General features: G+C 46.4%; 1 protein-coding gene across 2 annotated transcripts in view; it reads right to left on the bottom strand.

Annotated features, from left to right (window-relative positions):
* LOC142748001 (uncharacterized) overlaps positions 1-18,329 on the bottom strand; it is a 96,137-nt gene extending 77,808 nt beyond the window's left edge. For both annotated transcript variants that reach the window (XM_075855117.1, XM_075855118.1), the window contains exons 1-2: positions 18,067-18,329; positions 9,423-9,535 (exon numbers count right to left, since the gene is read on the bottom strand). The gene's annotated coding sequence lies outside the window, so the exon portion shown is untranslated. The remainder of the gene's footprint in view (positions 1-9,422; positions 9,536-18,066) is intronic.
* Positions 18,330-25,089: the final 6,760 nt, after the last annotated feature.

Raw genomic sequence — 25,089 nt, 5'->3', positions numbered from 1 at the left:
TAAAAAGTGCTCAAAAAGTCTTATGTACCAAAAAATGGTACCAATAAAAACGACAGCTCGTCCCGCAAAAAATATGCCCTCACACCACTCTATTGACGGAAAAATAAAAAAGTAGTGGCTCTCGGAATGCGGGGAGGAAAAACGAAAAAGCAAAAAGCAAAACATGAGTCAGTTCGTAAAGGGTTAATTACTTTCTAATGAAAAAGCATTTATGACCACATGTGGGGTATTGCCGTACTCGGGAGAAATTGCTTTACAAATGTTGGGTTGCATTTTCTCCTTTATCCTTTGTGAAATTGAAAAAATGTAACATTTTATTGGAAATAATGTTGATATTAATTTTCACGCCCTAATTCTAATAAATTCTGCAAAAGACGTGTGGGGCCTAAATGCTCACTATACCCCTAGATAGATTCCTTAAGTGGTGTAGTTTCCCAAATGGGGTTACTTTTGAGGGGCTTCCACTGTTTCGGTCTCTCGGGGGCTTTGCAAATTCGACATGACACCCAAAAACTATTTCAGCTAAATTTAAGCTCCAAAAGCCAAATAGCGCTCCTTCCCTTCTAAGCCCCGGTGTGGGTCCAAACAGCAGTTTATTACCACATATGGGGTATTTACGTAATCAGGAGAAATTGTTTTACAAATGTTGGGGTGCTTTTTCTCCTTTATTCCTTGTAAAAATTAAAAATGGCTACCTTTTTTCAGAAAAAAAAGTAGATTTTTACCTTTACAGACTAATTCCAATGAATTCAGCAAAACAACTGTGGGGTCAAAATGCTAACTTTACCCCTAGAAAAATTCCTTGAGGGGTGTAGCTTCCAAAATGGGGTCACTATTGGGGGTTTTCCACGGTTTTCATCCCTCCAGTGCATTGCAAACGCGACACGGCACTGAAAACTATTCCAGCAAAATCAGAAATCCAAATGGTGCTCCTTCTCTTCCGAGGCCTGCTGTGGGTCCAAACAGCAGTTTATTACCACATATGGGGTATTGCTATAATCGGAAGAAATTGCTTTACATATGTTGGGGTGTTTTTTCTACTTTATTCCTTGTAAAAATTTAACATTTCTAAGTTTTTTCACAAAAAAAGTAGATTTTCATCTTCACATACTAATTCAAATAAATTTAGCAAAAAAACTGTGGGTTCAAAATGCTAACTATACCCATAGATAAATTCCTTGAGGGGTATAGTTTCCAAAATGGGGTCACTTTTTGGGGGTCTTTACTGTTTTGGTACCACAAGACCTATTCAAACCTGACATGGTGCCTTAAATATATTCTAAAAAAAGGAGGCCCCAAAATCCACTAGGCCTGTGTTTCAGTCCATTATCACACTAGGGCCACATGTGGGATATTTCTAAAAACTGCAGAATCTCTGCAATAAATATTGAGTTGCATTTCTTGGGTAAAACCTTCTGTGGTACAGAAAAAATGTATTACAATTGAATTTTCGAAGAAAAAGAATGAAATTTGTAAATTTCACCTCTACTTTGCTTTAATTCCTGTGAAACGCCTAAAGAGTTAAAACACTTTCTGAATGCTGTTTTGAATACTTTTATGGGTGCAGTTTTCAAAATGGGGTGACTTCTGGGGACTTTCTAATATATAAGGCCCTCAAAGCCACTTCAGAACTGAACTGGCCCCTGTAAAAATAGCCTTTTGAAATTTTCTTGAAAATATGAGAAATTGCTTCTAAAGTTCTAAGCCTTGTAACGTCCTAGAAAAATAAAAGAATGTTCAAAAAACGACGCAAATATAAAGTAGACATATGGGATATGTTAACTAGTAAGTATTTTGTGTGGTATTACTATCTGTTTTACAAGTAAATACATTTAAATTTAGAAAAATGCACATTTTTGCTAATTTTCTCTAAATCTTGGCGTTTTACAAATAAATATTGAATTTAACGACGACATTTTTTCAGTATCATAAAGTACAACATGTCATGAGAAAACAATCTCAGAATCGTTGGATAGGCAAAAGCATTCTGGAGTTATTACCACATAAAGTGACACATGTCAGATTTGCAAAAATGGGGTAGGTCCTAAAGGCCAAAACAGGCTAAAAACACTAAGGGGTTAAGTTATAAGAATTATTTTGAAGTACATATAATTAGCAAAATAGAGGATTTTCCTAGGCCCTCTGCACACAAGAAATGCTGCAGATTTTCCTGTGCGGATTCGTGCACAGAAAATCCACAGCAGATTACAGCCGTTTTATTGACTGCTCTGCAGTGAATAAAGGATCACTTTGCAGAGAAGGGCCAGAATCAGCACCCAGCAAGGTTGGCATATGCCAGCACACACTAGAGGAAGAAGAGCCCACTGCTGCTCCCTGCCCTTAGCAGAAACTACATGCTGTGTAGTTTCTCCTACACATGACATGGGAGGGGGACATCAATGACTCTCTGATAAAGCACAGGGAAGCCTCTGAATGAAAGTTAAATATATAGACTCTTCTTTTACCAGGTCTCTGCCAGGTCTCAAACTCAGGACCAGCTGTATGGGAGACAAAAACACATTGAGCCACAGGCTGCACTATTGTTATGGCAGTAAGGAGGTGAAGGGAACAAGTGAGCCCTAATCTACCCACCGCCCTGTCCCTTGCAACGACCCGCCCTAGGCGACGGGGTACAACTTGGCGGCGGTCCCTACGCTGACTAAGTGCAAGGGGATACAAACAGGGAACACGCAAGGGAAGGGGCAGTAGCCCACGGAACACCGTGAGGAAACGGAGTGGTGAACGAGCCAGTCAGGATCAGGATGTAGTGGAGTATACAAACGCAGAGCACGGAGCAGGAAGCAAGCCAGGGGCAGAGCGAAGCAGGATAAGCGGGAACTGAAGCAAGGCAGAAGCACGGCAGAAGCAGGCTGGAGCAAGGCAGCAGTGGGGCCAGGAATCCAAGAAGAATAACAAGCAATGAGGAAGAGAAAATGGCAGGTATAAATGAACAGGGGGCGGAGCTAACTCCGACTGACCAGGCCGCGATAGGCTCTCCCACTCCTGAGCCTGCCACCCTGATTGGTGGGAGCCGGTGTCAGTCTAAGAGGTCTGGCCTCAGGTGTCGACTGATTAACCCTGGGAGTATCCACAGACGTAGTGCCTGGCAGATCCTTTACAGTACTTCCCCCTTTTATGAGGGGCCACCGGACCCTTGCTAAGAGGACCCGGTTTAGTGGGGAAGAGAAGGTGGAACCTCCTGACCAATACCCCAGCGTGAACATCTCGAGCAGGTACCCAAGTCCTCTCCTCCGGCCCGTATCTTCTCCAATGGACCAGGTACTGGAGGGAGCCCTGGATCATCCTACTGTCCACAATCTTGGCCACCTCGAATTCCACCCCCTCAGGGGTGAGAACGGGAACAGGAGGTTTCCTCGAGGGGGACCAGGACGGGGAGCAGCGTTTAAGGAGGGAGGCATGAAAGACGTTATGTATGCGAAAGGATGGGGGCAGCTCCAGACGGAAGGATACAGGGTTGAGGACTTCAATGACCTTATAAGGCCCAATAAATCGGGGAGCAAACTTCCTGGACGGGACCTTAAGGCGCAAGTTCCTAGACGACAACCACACCAGATCCAAACGACACCAGACGACAAACCGGGGGTTAGCAGAACGTCTTCTATCAGCCTGAATCTTTTGTACGCTCTGGGACGCCTCTAGGTTCTTCTGAACCTGGGCCCAGACTGTGCACAGTTCCCGATGAACGTCCTCTACCTCAGGATTATTGGAACAACCCGAAATTACAGAAAAACGGGGAGTCCCCTGACGAGTTACTGACCCGGTTATTCAGGGAAAATTCGGCGAGGGGAAGGAATGAGACCCAATCAAATTGACAGTCAGAGATGAAACACCTTAAATATTGTTCCAGGGATTGATTAGTCCTTTCCGTTTGGCCATTAGTTTCGGGATGGAAGGCGGAGGAGAAGGACAGATCAATCTCCAACTTTTTACAAAAAGCTCTCCAAAATAAGGAAACAAATTGTACCCCTCTGTCAGAAACGATATTGACTGGGGCCCCATGGAGACGCAGAATGTGTTTAACAAACAAAGAAGCTAACGTCTTGGCGTTAGGTAGTTTCTTAAGGGGCACAAAGTGGCACATCTTGCTGAAGCGGTCTACTACCACCCACACCACCGACTTGCCCTGAGGTGGAGGCAAATCGGTGATAAAATCCATGGAGATATGGGTCCAAGGTCTCTGGGGAATGGGCAAAGAACGTAGTAAGCCCGCAGGTCGGGACCTAGGGGTCTTGGACCTAGCACAAACCTCACAAGCAGCGACGTAAGCCCTAACGTCTTTAGGCAACCCAGGCCACCAATAGTTTCTGGTAATGAGGTGTTTGGTACCCAAGATGCCAGGATGACCAGATAGTGCGGAGTCATGGTTTTCCCTGAGTACCCTTAGGTATTGCAGGGGGACAAACAGCTTGTCCCCAGGGAGGTTCCCGGGAGCTGAACCTTGATCAGCCGCAATGTCAGAGGCTAAATCAGAATCAGTGGCAGAAACTATTATACCAGGGGGTAAAATACAAGCAGGATCCTCCTCAGAAGGAGGATTGGCCATGAAACGACGTGACAGTGCATCAGCCTTAATATTTTTGGACCCAGCCCTATAGGTAACCAAGAAGATAAATCTGGTAAAGAATAGCGCCCATCGAGCTTGTCTAGGATTAAGCCTCCGGGCAGATTCTAGGAAAACCAGATTCTTGTGGTCAGTAAGGACCGTTACCTGGTGTCTGGCCCCCTCCAGGAAGTGACGCCACTCTTCAAAAGCCCATTTAATGGCTAAAAGTTTGCGGTTGCCAATATCATAGTTACTCTCCGTGGGCGAAAACTTCCTAGAGAAGTAAGCACAGGGGCGGAGATGGGTGAGGGAGCTGGTACCCTGGGACAAGACGGCCCCCACTCCCACCTCAGACGCGTCAACCTCCACAATAAATGTCTCCCTTTGGTTGGGCTGAACCAGCACGGGGGCCGAGACAAAGCACTTCTTGAGGGTCTCAAAAGCCTGGACGGCCTCAGGAGGCCAGTGGAGGACATCAGCACCCTTGCGAGTGAGGTCCGTAAGAGGCTTAGCGACGACCGAGAAGTTGGCAATAAATCTCCTGTAATAGTTAGCGAACCCCAAAAAACACTGTAGCGCCTTCAGGGAGGCAGGTTGGACCCATTCTGCCACAGGCTGAACCTTGGCAGGGTCCATGCGGAATTCATGAGGAGTGAGGATTTGACCCAAAAATGGTATCTCCTGTACCCCAAACACACATTTTTCGGTTTTCGCAAACAGATTATTTTCCCGGAGGACCTTCCTGACATGCTCCACGTGGGAGGACCAGTCCTTGGAAAACACCAGTATGTCATCAAGGTACACTACAAGAAAATTTCCCAGGTAATCTCTCAGAATTTCATTAATAAAATTCTGGAAGACGGCAGGGGCATTACACAACCCAAAGGGCATGACCAGGTATTCGAAATGACCTTCGGGCGTGTTGAACGCAGTCTTCCACTCATCCCCCTCTTTGATGCGGATAAGGTTATAAGCCCCCCGCAGATCGAACTTAGAGAACCATTGGGCCCCCTGAACCTGATTAAAAAGATCCGGAATCAAAGGAAGGGGATACTGGTTCCTTACTGTGACCTTATTCAAGTTCCGATAGTCAATGCACGGCCTAAGACCACCATCCTTCTTCCCCACGAAGAAGAAGCCAGCACCTACCGGAGAAGTCGAGGGGCGAATGAAACCCTTGGCCAGGCATTCTTGGATATACTCCCTCATAGCTTCACGTTCAGGACATGAAAGATTAAATATCCTACCCTTAGGAAGCTTAGCACCAGGTACCAAATCGATGGCGCAATCGTAATCTCTATGAGGGGGCAACACCTCGGAGGCCTCCTTAGAAAACACATCAGCGAAGTCCTGAACAAACTCAGGTAGCGTGTTTACCTCCTCACGGGGAGAAATAGAGTTAACCGAAAGACATGACGTCAGGCATTCACTACCCCATTTGGTGAGATCCCCAGTATTCCAATCAAACGTGGGATTATGCAACTGCAACCAGGGAAGACCTAATACCAGATCGGACGATAATCCCTGCATCACCAGTACAGAGCACTGCTCCAAATGCATGGAGCCAACAAGGAGTTCAAAAACAGGAGTATGCTGAGTAAAATAACCATTAGCAAGAGGAGTGGAGTCGATACCCACTACCGGGACAGGATAAGGCAAATCAATAAAAGGCATTTTTAGAGACATAGCAAATTCCACAGACATGATATTAGCAGATGAGCCAGAATCCACGAAGGCACTGCCAGTGGCAGACCGGCCAGCAAACGAGACCTGAAAGGGAAGCAAAATTTTATTGCGTTTCATATTAACGGGAAATACCTGTGCGCCCAAGTGACCTCCCCGATGATCACTTAGGCGCGGAAGTTTTCCGGCTGCTTATTCTTGCGCCTGGGACAGGTGTTCAGTAGATGCTTGTCACCCCCACAATAGAAGCAGAGACCATTCTTCCTGCGGAACTCTCTACGTTGTCGAGGGGACATGGAGGCCCCGAGTTGCATAGGTACCTCCGAGTCTTCCGTGGAAGAGCGAGGAGACGGGACCTTGGGGGGAATCGCAGGGAAGTCAGAGGGGAAAACATTGAAACGTTCAAGCTGACGTTCCCTGAGACGTCGGTCAAGTCGTACTGCTAGGGCCATAACCTGGTCTAGGGAGTCAGAAGAGGGGTAGCTAACAAGCAGATCCTTCAGGGCGTCAGATAATACTAACCTAAACTGGCACCTTAGGGCCGGGTCGTTCCACCGAGAAGCTACGCACCACTTTCTAAAATCAGAACAGTATTCCTCAACAGGTCTCCTACCCTGACGTAAGGTCACCAGCTGACTCTCGGCTAAGGCAGTCCTGTCAGTCTCGTCGGAAATGAGTCCGAGGGCAGAGAAAAAACGATCGACGGAGGAAAGTTCAGGGGCGTCAGGAGCCAAGGAGAAGGCCCACTCTTGGGGCCCTTCCTGGAGTCGGGATATAATGATACCCACCCGCTGGTTCTCGGAACCTGAGGAGTGAGGTTTTAGACGGAAGTAAAGTCTGCAACTCTCCCGGAAGGAGAGAAAAGTCTTACGGTCCCCTGAGAACCGGTCAGGTAACTTGAGGTCGGGTTCTAGAGGTGAGGCGAGGGTTACTACTATGGCAGCGTCAGACTGGTTGACCCTCTGAGCCAGGGCCTGGACCTGTAGGGAGAGGCCCTGCATCTGCTGGGTCAGGGTCTCAAGGGGGTCCATGATAGCGTCAGCGTAGGAGAAATGGTAGACTAGGTATGGGCTTGTTATTATGTTACGGCAGGAAGGAGGTGAAGGGAACAAGTGAGTCCTAATCTACCCACCGCCCTGTCCCTGCCTACTTGCAACGACCCGCCCTAGGCGACGGGGTACAACTTGGCGGCGGTCCCTACGCTGACTAAGTGCAAGGGGATACAAACAGGGAACAAGCAAGGGAAGGGGCAGTAGCCCACGGAACACCGTGAGGAAACGGATTGGTGAACGAGCCAGTCAGGATCAGGATGTAGTGGAGTATACAAACGCAGAGCACGGAGCAGGAAGCAAGCCAGGGGCAGAGCGAAGCAGGATAAGCGGGAACTGAAGCAAGGCAGAAGCACGGCAGAAGCAGGCTGGAGCAAGGCAGCAGTGGGGCCAGGAATCCAAGAAGAATAACAAGCAATGAGGAAGAGAAAACGGCAGGTATAAATGAACAGGGGGCGGAGCTAACTCCGACTGACCAGGCCGCGATAGGCTCTCCCACTCCTGAGCCTGCCACCCTGATTGGTGGGAGCCGGTGTCAGTCTAAGAGGTCTGGCCTCAGGTGTCGACTGATTAACCCTGGGAGTATCCACAGACGTAGTGCCTGGCAGATCCTTTACAACTATTGACCGCATTGTCAGAATTGACCGCAGCATCTAAGGGGATAAACAGCCATGATTGGAGTTACCTCTGAGCCGGGCTATTAGCGCTTGTCCACACATAATGTAATTGCTGCGTATTTTCCGTCCGGAATTGCGGACAGAAAATACGCAGCGGCAAACAGTAGCAGAAAAGTGGGTGAGGTTTAACAAATCTCATCCACACGCTGCATAAAATTGCAAAAAGCGCGACACGGTCAATATCTCCGCGTATTTTGCGCATCACGCACCCATTGAAGTCAATGGGTGCGTGAAAACCACGCAGGTCGCACGGAAGCACTTCCGTGCGAACTGCCTGTTTCGCGCACCAGCTGTCAAAAGCATGAATGTAAACAGAAAAGCACCAAGTGCTTTTCTGTTTACAAACATCCGAATGGCGTGTCATAATGATGGCGGCTGCGCGAAAAGCACGCAGCCGCGCATCATATGATGCTGCCTCACGGAGCAGCTAAGTGGCTTTTGCGCAGGCAAAATGCCGCGTGTTTTGCGTGCGCAAAAACGCCACACACGTCTGAATCAGCCCTAAAAGCAATATTATATAAAAAAAAAATTAGTGACACCTTCCCTTTAAGGGGGTTTTCTTTTTACGGCGTCCATCAGGCAGTAAAAACTACATATTGACCTTATTCTACAGGTTGATATGATTATGGCGATACCAAATTTATGTTTTGTTTTATGTTTTACCACTTTTAAAAAAATAAAACTATTTGCTAAAAAAAAAAAAATTTTTTGTCTCGCCATATTCTGAGAGCCATAACTTTCTTCTTTTTCCATCAATTAAGCGGTGTGGGGGCTTAAATTTTGCAGGGGAGCTGTAGATTTCACCGATACCATTTTGAGGTACATTTGAGTTTTTGATCACTTCTTATTCCATATTTTTGGAGAGCTATGGTGACCAAAAAACATAAATTTGCATGTTTTATATATATATTTTTTGTGGCGTTCACTAAGCAGGTTAAACAACGCTACATTGTGATAAGAGACTAAACCAAGAAAATATGATCGACTACGGCACACAATAATGAAAAAAATATATAAATTTTATTAAATAACAAACATGAGACAATTTAAAAGATGGAAATGAGGAATAAGTCACACAATAAAAAGACGTCGCATCAATCAAAAGGTCGGATATGAGTGTTGTGTCAACATGTAAGCAGTTTACATTATAGCAGCAATAGGGAACGCATATGATCACAGAGGAAACCGTGTCCGGTTGAGATCACAGCAAGTAAGAGCCAGACATGTCCAAGAACAGCAATATGGTCAGTACAAAAATGAGGTACTAGTGATTGTAGCGATCTCTGCATAAGTGTGAGAGATAAGTATGGATCGCAGGAAGTTTAGATACACGATGTTACAGGACAGTGTAACATATCAACAAATCTTTGGAATCAACGGAAGGTAACCAGAGATGATGGACAAAACAAGGCAATAGCTGCTAGACAGAACAAAAGTTATGAAACATACCGGTGGACATGATGGAAGTGTGAGATGAGACGTCTGGACCCGACGCGCGTTTCGGCAACTGCCTTCGTCCGGGGTTTATAGCTACATTGTGATAGTTCGATCTTTTGCTATTGCTTCAGAGGAAAAATGGGAAAAGTTTTTTTTTTAAACTTTTAATACTTTGTTTTCGAACATAAAAAAACAAACTTTATTTAACTGTTTTTTACTTTTTTTATTAGTCCCCCTACTTGAACCAGAGATCGTTGGATCGCTTGCATGATATACTGCAATACTAATGTCAAATCCAGAAGTTAAGAGACATAACCACAAAAAAAACCCTCATCAGCTTCAGACAGAGCAAAAATATTAAAGATGTGCTTGTTAGCAGTATGATGAAAATGGATCGTGAAGCAGGTCAGATGTTCTCACCTTTGCAGGAATAGAAAGAGTAGATTTACCATATGCAGGAGGTGATCGCTGTAGATTGTTGTTGCAGAGAGGCTAGGTGGATTATTAAAACTAACACCTTAGGTAATCTTGGATTTAAAGAGGCTCTGTCACCAGATTATAAGTGCCCTATCTCCTACCTAATCTGATCGGCTCTGTAATGTAGATAACAACAGTGTTTTTTATTTAGAAAAACGATCATTTTTGAGCAAGTTATGAACAATTTTAGATTTATGCTGATTAGTTTCTTAATAGACAACTGGGCGTGTTTTAACTTTTGACCAAGTGGGCACTGTGAAGAGAAGTGTATGACGCTGACCAATCACGTCATACACTTCTCTTCATTCCTGCCCAGCTTGTTTCACTGCACAGCGTAATCTCGCGAGATCACGCTGTGACGGGACTTCCTCCCAAAGGTTCTTCAGAGACATGGAAGACTGAATAGACATCACCTCCAGCCGCTGTATGTTGACTCTTCCATCGCTCCTGTGAAGGACCTGTGGGAGGAAGTCCCGTCACAGCGTGATCTCGCGAGATTACGCTGTGCAGTGAAACAAGCTGGGCATGAATGAAGAGAAGTGTATGACGCTGATTGGTCAGCGTCATACACTTCTCTTTACAACGCCCAGTTGGTAAAAAGTTTTAAAAAAACGCCCAGTTGGTCATTAACAACTAATTAGAATAAATTTTAAATTGTTCATAACTTGCTCAAAAATGATAGTTTTTCAAAATAAAAACCACTGTTGTTATCTACATTACAGCGCTTATCAGATTAGGTAGGAGATTAAACACCAGGCACTTATAAACTGGTGACAGAGCCTCTTTAATGACCGCAATGATTTGAGTGTTTTTTTTATGATTCTGTATGTGTACATTTTTTATTACCGTCTTTTTAAATTTGTATTGCGTTCATGTGTTCCTATGGCAACCTGTGGATGTAGGTATGAGGGTATGTGCACATGAGAAGTGCCTTTTACGTCTGAAAAGACAGACTGTTTTCAGGAGAAAACAGCTGCGTCGTTTCAGACGTAAATGCTCCTCCTCGCATTATGCGAGGCGTCTTTGACGCTCGTAAATCTTGAGCTGCTCATTCACTTCAATGAAGAACGGCTCAATTTACGTTGCAAAGAAGTGTCCTGCACTTCTTTGCCGAGGCAGTCAATTTACGCGTCGTCGTTTGACAGCGGTCAAACGACGACGCATAAATGACAGGTCGTCGGCACAGTACGTCGGCAAACCCATTCATATGAATGGGCAGATGTTTGCCGACGTATTGGAGCCCTATTTTCAGACGTAAAACGAGGCATAATACGCCTCGTTTACGTCTGAAAATAGGTCGTGTGAACCCAGCCTTAAAGATACACGCACACATACTGTCATTAGAGGGTTTGAGAAATGCAGGGTTTCAAAGGAGTACAAAGATGGCAGACCTGGGGGCCTGTGAGCCCGCTCCATACTTCCCCTTAACGGCTGTCACGTACTAGTGCGTGACATGTCGTTAAGGGGTTAATATAATCAGGGCACCTGTCGCTATATCCTGCTGCCAGTGGTAAGTGCAGCATGAAAGTGCTGCACTTAGCTTAGTTGTAGTAACTTGTTACATTAATTAATTCTTATGACAATATTGTTACATTTCCCGTGTACAATATGCGCCAGACTCTGGCATACACTAAAAACAGCAGCAGGTAATAAATGAGTGCCACTCTGGAACCCGCCTACTTTTTTCCGACATACCCATATGTGTTGGAAAAAGTGGCACATGGACTTCTTAAATATGCCATATATTTTCATATTTTATGACAAAAAACTGCAGTTTAAGGCAAAATACATAGATAAATCTACCCGTTGTGTTTTAATAATCAGCTGTGTAAAAGTGCTTCGAAAAGTGGTCCTTAGGGATGTTCCCATGACCCATTCTTTTAAGTAGTTTACACTTGGCTCTACCTTCATATGGTATTGCTTTTGGCAACGGCATTGAATAATGTATAAAATCTCTGTACTGAGGCATATAAGGCTGGGTTCACACGTGGCGGAATTTCACTTAAATTCCGCTGCGGACACTCCGCAGCGTTAATCCGCAGCGGAGCCGTTTGTCCATTGACTTACACTTTAATTTAGCAGTGTTCGTTTAGACGAGGCGTAAAATTCCGCTGCGGAGCATAGGCTGCGGAGCGGAATTTGGTGTCCGCAGCATGCTCTGTCTGTTGCGGAGCAGTGGCGGACTCATGGCGGAATTTCTCCATTGACTTCAATGGAGATTCAAAGTTCCGCAATGAAGTCCGCAGCTGTCATGCACATGTCATGTGTGCTGCGGATGCGTCTTGCTTTTTTAACTTGACATTTCTTCATTCTGGCTGGACCTATGTATTTCTAGGTCTACAGCCAGACTGAGGAAGTCAATGGGGCTCCCGTAATGACGGGAGCGTTGCTAGGAGACGTCAGTAAATAGTCACTGTCCAGGGTGCTGAAAGAGTTAAGCGATCGGCAGTAACTGTTTCTGCACCCGGGACAGTGACTACCGATCCCAATATACATGTATCTGTAAAAAAAAATGAAGTTCGTACTTACCGAGAACTCCCTGCTTCTGTCTCCAGTCCGGCCTCCCAGGATGACGTTTGAGTCTAAGTGACGGCTGCAGCCAATCACAGGCCAAGCACAGGCTGCAGCGGTCACATGGACTGGCGCGTCATCCAGGAAGGTCGGGCTGGATGCCGAAAGAGGGACGCGTCACCAAGACAACGGCCGGTAAGTATGAAATTCGTTTACTTTCACTAGGGAAAGTGCTGTCCCTTCTCTCTATCCTGCACTGATAGGGAGAAGGGAAGCACTTTTCCCGCAGTCCGCAGCAGCTAGTCCGCATCAATTTTCTGCACATTTTGTGCAGATCCGCAGCCGTAATCCGCAACCCGGATTAGGTGCGGCATTGATGCGGACAGTTGCGGAGGAAATCCGCCACGTGTGGTCATGCCCTAATAGTTTCTCTAGGGATATGTCTTGTATTTTCTGCAACGAATTTCATTATGGAAAATCCGCAGCGTATTACAGTAGAAGCAGAGTGGATGAGATTTGAACACATTTCATCCACACGCTCCATAAAAAACATTCCGGAAAACCGCTCAGAAATTCACCTGCCTTGCAGTTTTTTAATCCGCAGTACGTCAATTTATTCTTCGGAATTCCTGGTTTTCTGTTAAAGGGTTTTCCGAGTTATTTAAAAAATTGGCCACGGTAGGTGGGATGCAAAAAAATAATAAAAAGAGCAATTGCTCAACTCACGGATCCCCGTCGTTGCAGCGCCGCCGCTCCGTTCCTTCCCGCTGCTGTTTTGACATAGATGCAGTGATGACGTGCCCATCTACCCACGTGATCGCTGCAGCCAAGTGGTCACATGCTGCAGCGGTCACATGGGATGAAACGTCACACCAGAAGGCCGGGCTGCAGGACATCAGTGGGACGCGTCACCATGACTATGGGTAAGGGTATGTTCACATGGCTTATTTTCAGCCGTTTTTTGGGCTGTAAACTCCCTGAAAAATGGCTGAAAATACGGGGGCTGAATGCCTCCAAACATCTGCCCATTGATTTCAATGGGTAAAATGGCATTTCGCTTCTACGGGCATTTTTTTTTACGCGGCCATTTGAGAAAACGGCGAGTAAAAAAATGCCCCTAAAAAGAAGTGAATGTCACTTCTTGAGCTGTTTTTGGAGACATTTTTCATTGGGTCAATAGAAAACAGCTCCAAAAATGGCCGTAAAAAAACGCATCAAAAAATGCTTGATGCTTAAAAAATGGCTGAAAATCAGAGACTGTTTTCTCTTGAAAACAGCTCTGTATTTTACGGCCGTTTTTCGTTTGCCGTGTGAACATACCCAAAGTATAAGACTTTGTTTGCTTTTTTTTTTTTCTTTTAAACCTGCTCTCCGCAGTGGACATTCCGTCTGAAAAACTGCACCACAATTTAGTGCAGTTGTTAGGGCGGAATTCCCTGTGCGGACTAGTGAAGATACGCTGTGTACTTTTATGCAGCATGTCCACCCCGTGTGAACATGGGCTAAATGTGTAAATACATGGTTTATCCTTTTCTCGGAATGGATAAGTTCTTATATTAGATGTCATTTATAGGCCTGATTTACACGAGCGTGTGCGTTTTGCGCACACAAAAAAACGCGGCGTTTTGTGCGCGCAAAAGGCACATAACATCTCCGTGTGTCATTAGCATATGATGTGCGGCTGCGTGATTTTCGCCCAGCCGCCATCATTATGACACTCCGTGGTGCTTTTCTGTTTACATTCAGAGTTTGAAAGCTGTTGCGCGAATCACGCAGTTCGCACGGAAGTGCTTCCGTGCGGCATGCGTGGTTTTCACGCACCCATTGACTTCAATGGGTGCGTGATGCGCGAACAGCGCACAAAGATAGGACATGTCGTGAGTTTTTTTCAGCGCACTCACCCTGAGCAAAAATCACGGACTGTCTGCATGCCCCCATAGACTTACATAGGTCCGTACGACACGCGTGAAAAGCACGCGCGTCGCACGCACGTATATCACGCTCGTGTAAACGAGGCCTTAAAGGTATAGATGAACTATCTAATTATACCCTTAGGTCTCATGCCCATGGCCGTGTTCGGTCCATGATATACGGACCGCATGACGGACGCATTTCCCGGACAGACCACAGTACAGGGAGCCGTGTACTTTTCACGAGTGTCGCATGGACCTATGCAAGTCTATGGGGCAGTGCAGACTGTCAGTGATTTTTGCACAGCGCAAGTGCGCTGCGTAAAACTCACGACAGGTCCTATATTTCTGTGTTTTTCGCGCATCACGCACCCATTGAAGTCAATGGGTGCATGAAAATCACGCATGCCACACGGAGGCACCTCCGTGGGACGCGCGTAATTCGCGCAACAGAAGCAAACTATGATTGCAAACTGAAAAGCACCACGTGGTTTTCTGTTTACAAACATCCAAACAGAGTGTCATAATGATGGCGGCTGCGTGAAAAGCACGCAGCAGTGCACCATATGATCATGACACACGGAGCTGTTAAGTGCCTTTTGCGCGCGCAAAACGCCGCGTTTTTTGCGTGCGCAAAACGCACACGCTCGTGTAAATCCGCCTTTAGGGTATGTTCACACGGCCTATTTTCGGACGCTTTTCGGGCCGTAAACGCCCGAAAAACGTCCGAAAAATCGGAAGCAGAACGCCTCCAAACATCTGCCCATTGATTGCAATGGGAAAAATGGCGCTCTGTTCCGACGGGCTGTAAAAAAAGCGGCCGTGAAAAAGAAGTGCAGGTCACTTCTTGGGACGTTTTTGGAGGCGTTTTTCATTGACTCTATTGAAAACAGCTCCAAAAACTGCCGTAAAAAACGCTGCGAAAATCGCGAGTGGCTTAAAAAACGTCGGAAAATCAGGAGCTATTTTCCCTTGAAAACAGCTCCGTATTTTCAGACGTTTTTAGTCTAGCGTGTGAACATGCCCTTATATATGACGCTTGGTGTCCCTGCCTCCCCGACATGTTTTTAGTATGGGACAATATTCCCGCGGGGAGGCAGGGACACCTAGCGTCATACATAACTATGATGGTAGGAGCCCGTTTATCATGGACTGAACACGATCGTGTGAATTAAAGAGGCTCTGTCACCAGATTTTGCAACCCCTATCTGCTATTGCAGCAGATCGGCGCTGCAATGTAGATAAGAGTAACGTTTTTATTTTTAAAAAACGAGCATTTTTGGCCAAGTTATGACCTTTTGTAGTTATGCAAATGAGGCGTGCAAAAGTCCAAGTGGGTGTGTTTAAAAGTAAAAGTCCAACTGGGCGTGTATTATGTGCGTACATCGGGGCGTTTTTAATACTTTTACTAGCTGGGCGTTCTGACGAGAAGTATCATCCACTTCTCTTCAGAACGCCCAGCTTCTGCCAGATCACGCTGTGACGTCACTCACAGGTCCTGCATCGTGTCAGACGAGCGAGGACACCGGCACCAGAGGCTTCAGTTGATTCTGCAGCAGCATCGGCGTTAGCAGGTAAGTCGATGTAGCTACTTACCTGCAAACGCCGATGCTGCTGCAGAATCAACTGTAGCCTCTGGTGCCGATGTGTCCTCGCTCGTCTGACACGATGCAGGACCTGTGAGTGACGTCACAGATCTGCACTGCCAGAAGCTGGGCGTTCTGAAGAGAAGTGGATGATACTTCTCATCAGAGCGCCCAGCTAGTAAAAGTATTAAAAACGCCCCGATGTACGCACATAATACACGCCCACTTGGACTTTTACTTTTAAACACACCCACTTGGACTTTTGCAAGCCTCATTTGCATAACTACAAAAATGGTCATAACTTGGCCAAAAATGCTCGTTTTAAAAAAAATAAAAACGTTACTGTAATCTACATTGCAGCGCCGATCTGCTGCAATAGCAGATAGGGGTTGCAAAATCTGGTGACAGAGCCTCTTTAAGCCTTAGGCTGGGTTCACACGACCTATTTTCAGACGTAAACGAGGCGTATTATGCCTCGATTTACGCCTGAAAATAGGGCTACAATACTTCGGCAAATATCTGCCCATTCATTTGAATGGGTTTGCCGACGTACTGTGCCGACGACCTGTAATTTACGCGTCGTCGTTTGACAGCTGTCAAACGACGATGCGTAAATTGACTGCCTCGGCAAAGAAGTGCAGGACACTTCTTTGCAACGTAATTTGAGCCGTTCTTCATTGAACTCAATGAAGAGCAGCTCAAGATTTACGAGCGTCACAGACGCCTCGTATATTACGAGGAGGAGCAATTACGTCTGAAACGAGACAGCTGTTTTCTCCTGAAAACAGTCTGTCTTTTCACACGTAAAAGCCTCTCATCGTGTGCACATACCCTTATAGAAACGATAAAATACAACAATATTGGGATTGTATACATAATTCAATAGCCTTGAAATAAGCAATATGGGGGTAGAAGCAAGCGTAAACTGTCCAACAGAATAGGGGAGCATGTGTTGAAGGGCCACTTGGACGGAACGTATTTCGGCCGCAAGTCCCGGACCGAACACACTGCAGGGAGCCGGGCTCCTAGCATCATAGTTATGTACGATGCTAGGAGTCCCTGCTTCTCCGTGGAACTGCTGTCCCGTACTGAAAACATGATTACAGTACGGGACAGTTGTCCTGCAGCGAGGCAGGGACTCCTAGCTTCGTACATAACTATGATGCTAGGATCCCGGCTCCCTGCAGTGTGTTCGGTCCGGGACTTGCGGCCGAAATACGTTCCGTCCATTACGGACGTAACATGCTCGTGTGAATCCAGCCTGATACGAACAAACAATTTATCAGGGCCTGACATAGGGAGAGCCTAAGGCTATATTCACAGAGTTCTTTGCAGGCAGAAATTCTACCTCAAAACTCCGTCTGTAATTTTGAGGCAGATTTTCATCTGTCTGCACGCCGTTTGCCGCGTTTTTTCCTAGCGTTTTTTGTCCGCAGCCATTGAGCGCCGCGGGCAAAAAACGCTTCCTCTGCCTCCCATTGATGTCAAAGGGAGGTCAGAGACGTAAACGCCCGAAGATAGGGCATGTAGCTTCTTTTTCCTGCGAGACGGTTTTTCCACTCAAGGAAAAAAACTGCCTCCGCCTCCCATTGAAATCAATGGGGGGCATTTTCGGTTGTTTTTTGGCGCAGTTTCTGATGCGGTTCCCGTGTAAAAAAAAACTCTGTGTGAACTGGCCCTAAAAGGCGCATTCACACTTGGCAGAACAGAGGGCCTTTAGATCCGATGCCATGTATCCCACGATCCTGCCACGGGGCGTCAATTAGGTGACAGAGGGAGCCCCCTTACACAGATACTGTGCCCGTGCCATTAACATGGCGTAATATTATGGCAATTCGTGAGAACCGTAACGTCATCAGGTAGGGGATAGAAAAAAGTGTGAAAGGAGCCTAATAGCAATAGTTCTCTATATGGGCAGAAAAATGTAAACATAAAAATCTTTGTAATACAATAACTTCCCTTATTAACACGGCTCTGTTCCCACATCGAATTTCCCCACTCTGTTTACAAGTGACCGTGATGTCCACAGATATGTCATGTGACCTCCCGCCGTGGACGGAATGTGCACATCAGCATTGAATATATATATATATATAGGACACACATACACACAACGAATGAACCTAAAGAATCCCAGGAGCGGGACAAGTTGGCTCATAGTGATGTACTCACTGCAGTGCTGTGCCGGGATACATACAGCTCGCAGCCACTACCTCGTCAACCAGTGGGGCGCAGCAGTAGAGTGCACCGTCCCGACAGAAGCGCCACTAACCTCCCCCGCCAGTGTTGATCCCTCCGCGGTCGTAGTCCCTCCCAGATGCTGTCGTCGCTTCTCCTCACTGTCACGACCCGTGCTGCTTACATATTGTTTCCTTGGCGTGTTACAAGTAGAGTAACACTGCTGTAGGAAGACACCGTGTGAGCCGCTTCTATCATTCACGCCTATATGGGTGACATAAAGAAGAAATCATGTAGACTTCCTGTCTGTAATATCGTTATAATACAAAATTAGGGAGTGGGGGGTGGCACTTCACATCATCCCGTGACATTAATGTTTCGCATTTATACCTTAGCAGCAATTGGACAAGAGGGGTCACAAAATCCTACACATGATGCGGCTGTAGACAGAATAAGGGTATGTTCACTCAGAGTTTTTTGACGCGGAAACCGCGCCGCAAAACTCGTCAAAAACTGTCCGAAAATGCCGCCCGTTCATTTCAATGGGAGGCCGAGGCGTCTTTTTCCCGCGAGCAGTAAAACCGTCTTGCGGGAGAAAGAAGGGACATGCCCTATCTTCGGGCGTTCATGCCTCTGAGCTCCCATTGACATCAATGGGAGGCAGAGAAAGCGTATTCCGCTGCCTTTTATGCCCGCGGGCGCTCAATGGCCGCGGGCGAAAAACTTTGCGAAAATCGGCGTGCAGGGAGAGGAAAATCTGCCTCAAACTTCCAAACGGAATATTGAGGCAGAAATTCCGCCTGCAAAAAACTCAGTGTGAACATAGCCTAATAGTTTGTACAGTTTCCGCATCGTTTAGATGCGTGGGAGCGTTATTTCAGTAAGGGAAGATAAGTGGCATCCATACATCTCTGTTGATGCTTATCTACGAGGGAAACAAATATCAGATGTCAGGGGACACTCGGGCTATGCCTATCCACGCCGGATTGTCGGTAGATCCCAGGCATGCGGACTTCATGTGCCCTCATACAGCTCTGTGCACCAGTCCTTACAGGCGGTGGTTAGTGACGGTGGCAGAGCTTTCGTGTTGCTACAGATAATCACTGCAGACAATTGCGGACTGTGATGGACTATTGACGCTCTGTAGAATTGTACTCTAAAAAAATCTGCCTCAGAATTCCTGCGCATTTTTTTCTGCGTATTTTCGTTGTTTTTTTTTTTTGGGCCCACAGCCATTGCTGCTAATTCCAGAACCACAGGCAAAAAACGCTCAGAAACGAGTGCCGCAGGTTTTTTTCTGCCTCTCGTTGACTTTAATAGGAGGTCAGAGGCTGAAACCGCGGCAAGAAAGGACATGGTGCTTTTTTTCCCGGGAGCAGCCAAAAGCTGACTGGGGGAAAAAAGGCCTCTGCCTCCTATTAAAATCAATGGAGGGGCAATTTTGGCCCTTTTTTGGCCTTGATTCCGACACCGTTTCTGCATCAAAATTAGTGGCAGTAAACACTGTGTGAACTGACAGCATAAGTGAGGATTTAACCCCTTCCCGCTTTGGCCATTTTTGACCTTACTGACAGAGCATCATTTTTCAAATCCGACGTTTCAATTTATGTGGTAATAACTTCGGAATGCGATTCTGAGACTGTTTTCTCATGAAACATTGGACTTTATGTTACTGGCAAAATGTGCCCAATACATTCAGTATTTAATTGTGAAAAACACCAACATTTAGGCTGGATTCACACGAGCGTGTGCTTTTTGCGCACGCAAAAAACGCGGCGTTTTGCCCGGCTGTGTGCTTTTCGCGCAGCCGCCATCATTATGACACTCCGTTTGGATGTTTGTAAACAGAAAAGCACCTGGTGCTTTTCTGTTTTCATTCGTCCTTTTCACAGCTGTTGCGCGAATCATGCTGGTCGCACCGAAGTGCTTCCATGTGGCATGCGTGGTTTTCACGCACCCATTGACTTCAATGGGTGCGTGATGCGCGAAAAACGCTCAAAGAACGGACATGTCGTGACTTTTACGCAGCGGACCAACGCTGCGTAAAAATCACGCACATGTCTGCACGGCCCCATAGACTAATATAGGTCCGTGCGACGCGCGTGAAAATCACGCGCGTTGCACGGACGTATATCCCGTTCGTCTGAATAAGCCCTAAGCTAAATAAAATTACTTTTGTAAAAACAATGTATTTTTTTTGTCACCAAGTTGTGAGACCCATCATTTTTTAATTGCTTAGTCGACGGAGCTGTATGAGGGCTTGTGTTTTGCGAGACGAGCTATAGTTTTTATAGGTACTATTTTTGGATACATGCGACTTTTTGATCACTTTTTATTCCACTGTTTGTAGGGCAAAGTGACCAAAAAACAGAAATTCTGGCATTGCTTTTTAAGTTGTTTTTTTTTTAATGCCGTTCACCGCGTGGAATAAATAACATAATATTTTTATAGTTCAGGCCGTTATGGACGCCGCGATACCAAATATGTATGGTTTATTCATTTTTTTCAAAAATAAAAGACTTGATAAGTGAAAAGGGAGATTGTGTTTTGTTTTATTACTTGTTTATTACTTATTTCTTTTACAACTTTTTTTTCCACTTTTCTTTAGTCCCACTGGGGTACTTGAAGGTCCAAATGTCAGATTTTTTTTCCAATACATTGCACTACCTATGTAGTGCAATGTATTAGATCTGTCAGTCATTCACTGACAGCAAGCCGATTAGGCAGAGCAGGAGGCCATTGTTAGGCCTCCTGTTGCCATAGCAGCACTTGGCAGCCCTGCGATTTCATGGCAGGGCTGCCAATCTGCTACCAACCTCTAAGATGCAGCGATCGCTGCATCTAAGGGGTTAATGGCAGGAATCGGAGCTAGCTCTGGTTCCTGCCGTTACAGGTGGATGTCAGCTGTAACATACAGCTGACATCCACCGCTGAACTCCTGATCCGGCGCCATCTTGCCGGCGGCTACAGAAGCCTTTTAAGCCCCGCCTCCGGGCGGGGACTGAAAGGCTTCAACACTAGGCATACTGGGAGGCTAGTGTTAGGCCTCCGGTTGCCTTTGCAGCCATGGCACCAGTGCCGATGAGCTGCAAACCCCTTAAATGCAGCGATCGCTTTTGACCGCTGCATTTAAGGGGTTATTGGCAGGGATCGGAACAAACTTCAGTCCCCGCCATTACCCCAGGGTGTCAGCTGTAACATAAAGCTCCCGGGGATGGTGGCACCGACTCAGCTTCTGAGCCGGTGTCCACCATTTGTTGTATGGATACGGCAAAATGCAGGAAGCACTAGCTTTCCATGACTTATCCATACAACAAATGTCGGGAAGGGGTTAATCATTGTGTTGCAACAATCTCCACCTCTATATTTTAACCCCTTCAGGACTGAGCCTGTTTTGGCCTTGAGGACGAAGCCGATCTTTTCAAATCTGACATGTTACCTTATGTAGTAATAACTTGGGAATGCGTTTACCTATCCAAGTGATTCTGAGAATGTTTTCTCGTGACATATTGTACTTTATGTCAGTAAAAAAATTTGGTCCATAAATTCAATACTTGTGTGAAAAACACAAGAAATGTAGAAAAAAATAGCATTTTTCTAATTTCAAATGTATCTGGTTGTAAGACAGACAGTAATACCATACACAATAGTTACTATTTCGTATATCTAATTTATATTTGCATCGTTTTTTGAACATTCGTTTTTTTTTTTCTAGGATGTTACAAGGCTTAGAAGTTTAGCAGCAATTTCTCATATTTTCAAGAAAATTTCAAAAGGCTATTTTTTTCAGGGACCTGTTCAGTTCTGAAGTGGCTTTGAGGGCCTTATATATTAGAAAGTCCCCATAAATCACCACATTTTGAAAACTGCACCCCTCAAAGTATATAAAACAGCATTCAGAAAGTGTTTTAACCCTTTAGGCGTTTCTCAGGAATTAAAGAGGATCTGTTACCAGATTATAAATTCCCTATCTCCTAACTAATCTAATAGGCGCTTTGCTGCTGATTACAGTGTGATTTGTTTTCAAAAACGTTTATTATTTGCAAAGTTATGGGAATTATTCTAAATATGCTAATGTGGCTCTAATAGCCAACTAGGACGTGGCTCTTTCTTTTCACTCTGGGCGGTGTAATGTTTTGTGTATGTCCAATCATCATACAGCTTCTCCCCAGGGGCGTAATTAGGAAAGACTGGGCCCCATAGCAAACTTTTGACTGGGCCCCCCCCTCCCCTGGGTGTCACACAACCCCCCCTTGTAGATAGTGCCTTTTTTACAGCCCCCCCCTGTAGATAACGCCATACAGCCCCCCTGTAGATAACGCCATACAGCCCCCCTGTAGATAACGCCATACAGCCCCCCTGTAGAGAACGCCATACAGCCCCCCTGTAGGTAACGCCATACAGCCCCCCTGTAGAGAATGCCATACAGCCCCCCTGTAGGTAATGCCATACAGCCCCCCTGTAGATAACGCCATACAGCCCCCTGTAGAGAACGCCATACAGACCCCCACTGTAGAGAACGCCATACAGCCCCCCTGTAGAGAACGCCATACAGCCCCCTGTAGAGAACGCCATACAGCCCCCCTGTAGAGAACGCCATACAGCCCCCCTGTAGAGAACGCCATACAGCCCCCTGTAGAGAACGCCATACAGCCCCCTCTGTAGAGAACGCCATACAGCCCCCTCTGTAGAGAACGCCATACAGCCCCCTCTGTAGATAACGCCATACACCCCCTCTGTAGATAACGCCATACAGCCCCCTCTGTAGATAATGCCATACAGCCCCCCTGTAGGTTACACTATACAGCCCCCTGTAGATAGCGCCATACAGAGTCCCCCCTGTAAGTAACGCCATACAGAACCCCCCTGTAGATAACGCCATACAGACCCCTCCTCTAGATAACGCCATACAGAATCCCCCTGTAGGTAACGCTATACAGCCCCCTGTAGATAACGCCGTACAGCCCCCCCTGTAGGTAACGCTATGCAGTCCCCCCTGTAGGTAACGCCATACAGCCCCCCTGTAGATAACGCCATACAGACCCCCTGTAGGTAACGCCATACAGCCCCCCTGTAGGTAACGCCATACAGCCCCCCCTGTAGGTAACGCTATTCAGCCCCCCCTGTAGGTAACGCTGTACAGCCCCCCCTGTAGATAACGCTGTACAGCCCCCCCTGTAGGTAACGCTGTACAGCCCCCCTGTAGGTAACGCCATACAGCCCCAACCCCCCAGAAAAAATCCGACCTATAGTTTGTCCTACAAAAGACATGTATCCTCTATCCACAGGATAGGGGATACATGTGTGATCGCTGGCAGCGATAGGGAGAAAGTCCCCCAATGTTCTCCATGACTAACCTCTGACTTCCGGAGTCTGCGCAGCTCAATAAAAATGAAAGGAGCGCTGGTCACGCATGCGCACAAGCGCGATCGGCGCTCCATTCATTTCTACGGAGCTGCGGACACAGCCCCCGGAAGTCCGAGGTTTGTGATGGAGAACTGCAGGGGACTTTCGGTCCCCCGTTCTCCCTATCGCTGCCAGCGATCACACATGTATCCCCTATCCTGTGGATAGGGGATACATGTCTTTTGTAGGAACAACCCCTTTAATGGAAGAGCAGGGAGATACCTCTCTGCTCTGCCGTAGTGTTAAGTGGCGTCGCGCTGTAGTAGCCGTAGCGGCAGCTAGCGGAGCCTCCGGCCATGGTGGGGGCCCATGCCAGCGGGCGACACGGGTTCCAAAATGCCGCGGGCCCCATAGCAGCCGGTACGGCTGCTACAGCGGTAGTTACGCCATTGCTTCTCCCCCTTCCCTGCCCAGCAACACAGCGTGATCATATAGTATACAGCTTCCATTCACGACTGTGTATTCAGCTGGTGATATCTCCGGTTGTGTCATAGCTAGAACTGCGCTCTTGGTGTCATATAAAAGATTAGAATCTCCTCTTTCATATTACACCAGAAACGCGGTGGTCCACAAACCAAGATATGGCTATTTGAAGTGATTCCCCTTCCCTCCAGCCTCAGTCTCTCACACTGTGTGAGGCAGCTTCATGCTGATTGGACAGCGTCAGAGGCTGTGAGGTAGCTCCACCTCAGGAGAATCGCGGGTGTTACCTCCCACTTGTCTAATAATGGCTCATTTACATATTTAGAAAAAAGCTCATAACTTTTAAAATAATAAAAGTTTTGGGACACAATTTTCACTAGCATTGTCAGTGTGACAGCGCCTATTAGATTAGCTAGGAGATAGGACATTACTAAACTAGTGACAGAAGCACTTTAAAGCAAAGTAGAGGTGAAATTTACAAATGTAATTATTTTTTTTGCCAAAATTCATTTGTAATACAGTTTTTTCTCTAAGGGTATGTTCACACGCTGAGCCAAAAACGTCTGAAAATACGGAGCTGTTTTCAAGGGAAAATAGCACCTGATTTTCAGAAGTTTTTTGAGTAACTCACGTTTTTCGCGCCGTTTTTCGCGCCGTTTTCGCGCCGTTTTCGAGCCGTTTTATTCGGCCGTTTTTGGAGCTGTTTTCAATAGAGTCTATGAGAAAACGGCTCCAAAAACGTCCCAAGAAGTGTCCTGCACTTCTTTTGACGAGGCTGTAATTTTACGCGTCATCTTTTGACAGCTGTCAAACGACGACGCGTAAATTACAGGTTGTCTGCACAGTACGTCGGCAAACCCATTCAAATGAATGGGCAGATGTTTGCCGACGTATTGGAGCCGTATTTTCAGACGTAAAACTAGGCATAATACGCCTCGTTTACGTCTGAAAATAGGTCGTGTGAACCCAACCTAAGGGTATGTTCACACGAGGGCGTCCGTAACGGCTGAAATTTACGGGGATGTTTCAGCCTGAAAACATCCCCGTAAATTCAGCCGTAACGGCATGTGCAGGCGCTTGAACGCCGCGTCCATTACGGACGTAATTGGCGCTGCTATTCATTGGAGTCAATGAATAACGGCTCCAATTACGGCCAAAGAAGTGACAGGTCACTTCTTTGATGCGGGC

This window comes from Rhinoderma darwinii, chromosome 3, assembly GCF_050947455.1.
Source record: "Rhinoderma darwinii isolate aRhiDar2 chromosome 3, aRhiDar2.hap1, whole genome shotgun sequence".
In the NCBI taxonomy this organism is placed as follows: domain Eukaryota; kingdom Metazoa; phylum Chordata; class Amphibia; order Anura; family Rhinodermatidae; genus Rhinoderma; species Rhinoderma darwinii.
This window is presented reverse-complemented; position numbering and strand designations above follow the sequence as displayed.